At 36.6% G+C, this 6,483-nt stretch overlaps 1 pseudogene; it reads left to right on the forward strand.

The window, feature by feature from the left end:
• Positions 1 to 497: 497 nt before the first annotated feature.
• LOC133750940 (PRELI domain containing protein 3B-like) lies at positions 498 to 1,047 on the forward strand (annotated as a pseudogene).
• The last annotated feature ends 5,436 nt before the right edge of the window (positions 1,048 to 6,483 follow it).

Consider the following 6,483-nt stretch of genomic DNA (forward strand, 5'->3'; position numbering starts at 1 on the left):
TATATTCACTTATGAAACCTGAAAGTTTTCTTTTTTCCTCTAAAGTGAAGAACAAGACAAGAATACCTACTCATGACACTTCCATTTAACATAGTATTGGAAGTTAAGGCCAGTGTCTTTAGGCAAAAGAAAGAAATAATACATTCAAATTGGAAAGGAAGATATAAAGTTCTATCTTTTTATGCCAATGTGATCAAAGACATGTGTATGCCCCACTGTTTATTGCAGTGTTTTTCCTAAGAGCCAAGATATGGAAAAATCTCTCTCTCTCTCTCTCACTCTCTCTCTCTCTCTCTCTCTCTCTCTCTCTCTCTCTCTCTCACACACACACACACACATGCACACATATGTATATAATACACAGATGCTTTTCAGCCTATCCTAAGTTTACATCCTGGCAAATTCATCATAATTTGAAAACATGTCAAAAATAAATTTATGCTCTTTGCCTCCTTGTCCCCTAGTGCTACCAAGAAATTGCATAGGCTGCTACGACCATGAAGAGCTGGACCTCCGGAACATGTCTTTGACCACCTATAGGAAATAGCTAAGATAGCTGCAATGCAAAAATATCCAAATCTCATGAACTCGAGTGTGGGTGCCATGAAAGTACTGGACAGACACAAAGTCCCCTCTGAAAAGTTACATAGGCACAGACTTCTAAGCAGAGCGGGGACTGCCTTCCATTCTAAAGTCTCTTATTGGTGCAGCAATAACCAAAACATATGTGCAAGAACAGTCTGTAGTTTATCTTGTAGAACAAACAATGAAACTTAAATCTAATCATATTTCATTTACAAATAAAGCTTCAGTAGATGAGAGACTTACATACTCACCCCATCCTTATGGCCCAAATAAAACCGTTGAACTCAAGAAGCCACTGTGAAATGAGTCAGCCTCAACAGTTACCTTGAAAGACTGATAGCAAGTACAATATCTTCAAATGCTAATAAAGACCAAGATGCGATGGAGTGAACAATACATAAATTAAATGCTGATATTGAAGAACTGGCAGCATCAGCAAGAGCAGCATTTGTAGAGAAATGATAACGACAGTCTGTGTTCTCCATCAGGGCCCCAGCTCTCCAGGCTGATGTATTTATTTGTTATTTAAAAATTCAACTATATTTTAGGTAAATGTTTTTAATAATCTGGAGAAAGATTATGTGACTTTTGATCAAAATAAAAAGATGTGTGACTTCTAAATCAAAAGGATCATCTGAAATTAGTGTTATCTGAAATGAATATCTTAATTCTCCTGAGTATAATTGAAAGCTTTTCACACAAACTCTACCTGGCTTTGGTCCAATACTAGAATAAAATAGAGCTACTTCTTCCACACACACCATTGTGCTACTGCTGTAGAATTCAACAGCCTGCATGAGGAAATTCATTGTAAATAGGGAAACTGTACATTTTAAAAGAAATTAATCTGTATTAAAAAAAAAAAAACTTGCTCTGCAGAAAACCACAGAGTTTTGATTTGGCACTTTGAGAGTGAATATTATAATATTCTTGGAGTGAGCATTTAGCACTATAAGAATTAATGACTGGGGCTGACGCCGTGGCCCTCTAGGTTAATCCTCTGCCTGTGGTGCTGGCATCCCATATGGGTGCTGGTTCTGTCCCTGTTGCTCCTCTTCCAGTCCAGCTCTCTGCTGTGGCCTGGGAAGGTAGTGGAGGATGGCCCAAGTGCTTGGGCCCCTGCACCCGCATGGGAGGAGCACCTGGCTCCTTGCCTAGGATCAGCGTATCTCTGGCCATTGCGGCCATTTGGGGAGTGAACCAATGGAAGGAAGACCTTTCACTCTGTCTCTCTCTCACTGTCTATAACTCTACCTGTCAAATAAACAAATAAAATCTTTTTTTTAAAAAAAGAATATATGACTACAACAAAAAGTACAATTTTGTTACAGTCAAGAGTACAGAATTGATTTGCCATAGTTTTGTAACTTGGTAACTGTATTCCCTCCCTTGAAAAAAAATGAATGTACACCTAACCTATGAACAGAATAGCTTAGCAACATAGTTACCTGTATGATATTAGTTGTTCACCCTCATGATCATGTACTTGACAGGGAGCTGCAGTTTGTGGCTGCCATGAGCACCAGGAGAAAGTATTGTATTGTATATCACTAGCCCAATACAAGATCCAAATTTAAAATGTGGTTTATCTTGTACACATATGCTTTTCAGACTACCAAACAGTTGAAAAAACATGTCTAACTATCAAACGCCTGTGATTTTCCTTGCTTTCCTATAATGAAAGAAGGAAATTGCACCATTTTTTATCTCATGCATGGATCTGTAAGATATTGTACTAAACAAAATAAGCCAGATACAGAATGGCAAAAGAGGGCATTATCTTCTGCATGAAGAATCTTAAAAGGTTAAATGCGTAAGAAGCAGAGAGTGGAACAGTGCTTGCCAAGATTTGAGTGTAGGGAATATAGAGAAATGTTCAACAAAGAGTACAAAGCTGCAGCTGAACAGAATAAATGAACTTGGAGATCTAATGTCCGGCATGGTGACTACAGTTAATAACACTGTACTATATACTAGAAACTTTCTGCGTCAATTTTTTTTATTTTTTTATTTTTTTGGACAGGCAGAGTGGACAGTTAGAGAGAGAGACACAGAAAGAAAGGTTTTCCTTTTGCCGTTGGTTCACCCTCCAATGGCCGCCGTGGCCGGCTTGCTGATCCAAAGGCAGGAGCCAGGTGCTTCTCCTGGCCTCCCATGGGGTGCAGGGCCCAAGCACCTGGGCCATCCTCCACTGCACTCCCGGGCCACAGCAGAGAGCTGGACTGGAAGAGGGGCAACCGGGACTGAATCCGGCACCCCGACTGGGACTAGAACTCGGTGTGCTGGCGCCGCAAGGCAGAGGATTAGCTTAGTGAGCTGCGGCACTGGCCTCTGAGTCAATTTTAAATGTCCTAACCACATACAAAAATGGAAATATGATACCTACATTAGCTTATCATGGCAATCATTTCCATATATATATAAAATATACTTATATCTTAAATACAAAAATTGTTAATTATACTTAAATAAAAGTGGCATTTTAAACTAATAAAGCAAAAGAAAATAACTAGTAATGAAAATTCTTGATATTAAATTAAAGATTAGAAAATAGTGAAAGAATTCAGGGCAAAATGTAAGTTATTTGAAATTTGATAAATTAAGAAATAAAGAACTGATCTGAATATACAGTTTTCAGTGTCTTTAGTGCCCAAATTTAAAAATATTGACTTGGCATTGAAGAAAAATCCAGAGGATAACAGTAAAAAATTGTTGAGATATAGCATTGGGATTAATTTCTCTGAAGATGATGGTTAGGTGGAAGTTGGAAATCCTAGGAATTTTATAAGAAAAGATAACAGATTTCCTAATACCCAACTGTACTGAATGATGCGCTATACTATCAGTGAATGCTTAGTCTTCCTTTACTACACATGAACTTCAACTCCAGAAAACAGAAACCAGAAAACTATCACACCACTGTCTAGGAAACTTGATATATTGCATTCCTGAGTTCTCATTTGTTTTGGAACTTTGCTTTATGAAAGGGAATTATAATCACAAAATATTTTGTAGAGCCTATTCCCCAAAGACAACAGTAATAACTCTAGCTTTCTTTGGAATTTCACACATTCATGAAATAGCGAATTGTAACAGAAATAGCTATAGTAGTAGCAATAGAGATGATTGCTTCCATACAATTGAAGCAGAAAACTGCAAGTAAAATTTCATTTTTGACAAATTGAGCCTGGGAAATTGAGAATTATTTTCAATGATGACATTATTCATTATAGGAAGTAATCAGGTCAAAATGGAGTAGTATGGGATCCTTAAATGGACATGGCTGATTAAAGGGTAATGTAAGAAAAAAGGCAAGAAAAATTAGAAACCTCAGATAAAGATCAAATCACATCCTATAAAAACAATGACATTTTTAAAAAGATATTCTTTCCTGTTCACTCCAAGATTAATATCTGGAAATCTTTTCTTTGCTTCTTTTTGTTATTCTCATGCAAATATGTTCAAATTCCTCATATCATAAGTATAGTATATTTGTTTATTCATTCATTAATTCATAAAAACACTCAGCAATTTTTTAATATTAACTGTATGTTACTTAGTAGGCATTCATAGAAATACTACCATTTTGTCAACATTTTTTCCCACATAAATCTTTGAACATATATTTCAGGAAAATTCATAAAGAACTTACTCATTTTAATTAATGATTGCATACTATTAAGTACCTTAGAATCCTGTAATTCTTTTACAAAGGACTCTCTTCACTCTTTCTATTGGCTTAGATTTTATTTTATGCCTTATTTGTAAGGTTGCCACAAAACACACCAAACACCAAAGTTAAGGGAAAGGTTTATTGTTGGGTGAGAGAAGCCCTACAGGCCGGGGGAAAGGGTGAGAGAGTAAGAGAGAGAGGCATCAAGAGAGAGAGATCATGTGTGCTGGAAGCAGGTTCTGTTATACCTTTGCCTGGGGAGGTAAGTAAGAGCAGTGAATCCCACTAGGGTAGGGGTGGAGCTGACACCTGTGGTTGGACAATAGGGTTTAGGACTTAAGCTTACTTCGCAAGGTAACCATGGGGGTCAGAGTCTAAGATGACATGGGGCATAGATGGCAACACAGATAAGACTGCACCATTTTATTAACATAGTTACAAGATGAAAACCTTCCATTCCTGAAATAAATGCTATCCTTCATACAGACCCTATTCCTTCTTTGTATTTTATGGTTTTTTACACCACTGTGAAAGGGATTTCTTTTTTTTTGAATTTTCATCTCTAACTCATAGTAGCATTGAAAAATAAAACTCTTAGATCTGGTTACCTTACCAGATTAACTTATAAATAACAGATGTTTTAATATCTTTAAAATCACATTATCACAAATTAGAATTATAAATCCTCTTTTATGATTTATTTGCTAGTCGTTTCTTTTTATCTAATGCTATTGTATAGAGTGCTGAATTGTATTGCTAGAGTACTGAAATATAATGGTGATAGAAAGTATTTCCTCTTGTTTCTGATATTTAATAAAATATCATTATGATGATTTTTCTTTTTTTGTGTGTGTGTTTTCTTTTTTTTTTATTAAACTTTTATTTAATGAATATAAGTTTCCAAAGTATAGCTTATGGGTTACAATGGCTTCCCCCTCCCATAACTTCCCTCCCGCCCGCAACCCTCCCCTTTCCCGCTCCCTTTCCCCTTCCATTCATGTAAAGATTCATTTTCAATTCTCTTTGTATACAGAAGATCAGTTTAGTATATATTAGGTAAAGATTTCAACATTTTGCCCATATAGCAACATAAAGTGAAAAAACTACCATTGGATTACTAATTATAGCATTAAATAGCAATGTACAGCACATTAAAGACAGAGATCCTACATAATTTTTTTAAATTAATTAATTTTCTATGCCATTTCCATTTTAACACCAGGTTGTTTTTTTTTTTTTCATTTCCAATTCTCTTTATATACAGAAGATCATTTCAGTATATAATTAGTAAAGACCTCATCAGTTTGTGCCCACACAGAAACGCAAAGTATAAAAATACTGTTTCAGTACTAGTTATAGCATCACTTCGCTTTAGACGACACATTAGGGACAGATCCAACATGGGGTGTAAGTACACAGTGACTCCTGTTGCTGATTTAACAATTTGACACTCCTGTTCATGGCGTCAGTAATCTCCCTAGGCTCTAGTCATGAGTTGCCAGGGCTATGGAAGCCTTTAGAGTTCGCTGACTTTGATCTTATTCCGATAGGGTCATAGTCAAAGTGGAAGTTCTCTCCTCCCTTCGGAGAAGGGTACCTCCTTCTTTGATGGCCCCGTTCTTTCCACTGGGATCTCACTCACAGAGATCATTCATTTAGGTCTTTTTTTTTTTTTTTTCCATGATATCTTGGCTTTCCATGCCTGCTATACTCTCATGGGCTCTTCAGCCAGATCTGAATGCCTTGAGGGCTGATTCTGAGGCCAGAGTGTTGTTTAGGACATCTGCCATCCTATGAGTCTGCTGTGTATCCCACTTCCCATGTTGGATCTTTCTCTCCCTTTTTGATTCTATCAGTTAGTATTAGCAGATACTTGTCTTGTTTGTGTGATCTCTTTGACTCTTAGACCTATCAGAGCTATCAATTGTGAGCTGAAATTGATCACTTGGACTAGTGCGATGGCATTGGTACATGCCATCTTGATGGGATTGTGTTGGAATCCCCTGGCACATTTCTAACTCCACCATTTGCAGCCAGTCCGATTGAGCATGTTCCAAATTGTTCATCTCCTCCCTCTCTTTTCCCACTCTTATTTTTCACATTAATATTACCTTGGTGCATGGTCTTTTGGTATGCATTTAGTAATATTTATTTACTTTATTTCTATGTTAGAAAATTTTATTATTATAGGAGTATGAGAAAATATAGATTGATAAAGTTTTATG

The sequence above is a fragment of the Lepus europaeus genome, chromosome 2 (genome assembly GCF_033115175.1).
Source record: "Lepus europaeus isolate LE1 chromosome 2, mLepTim1.pri, whole genome shotgun sequence".
Lineage (NCBI taxonomy): Eukaryota > Metazoa > Chordata > Mammalia > Lagomorpha > Leporidae > Lepus > Lepus europaeus.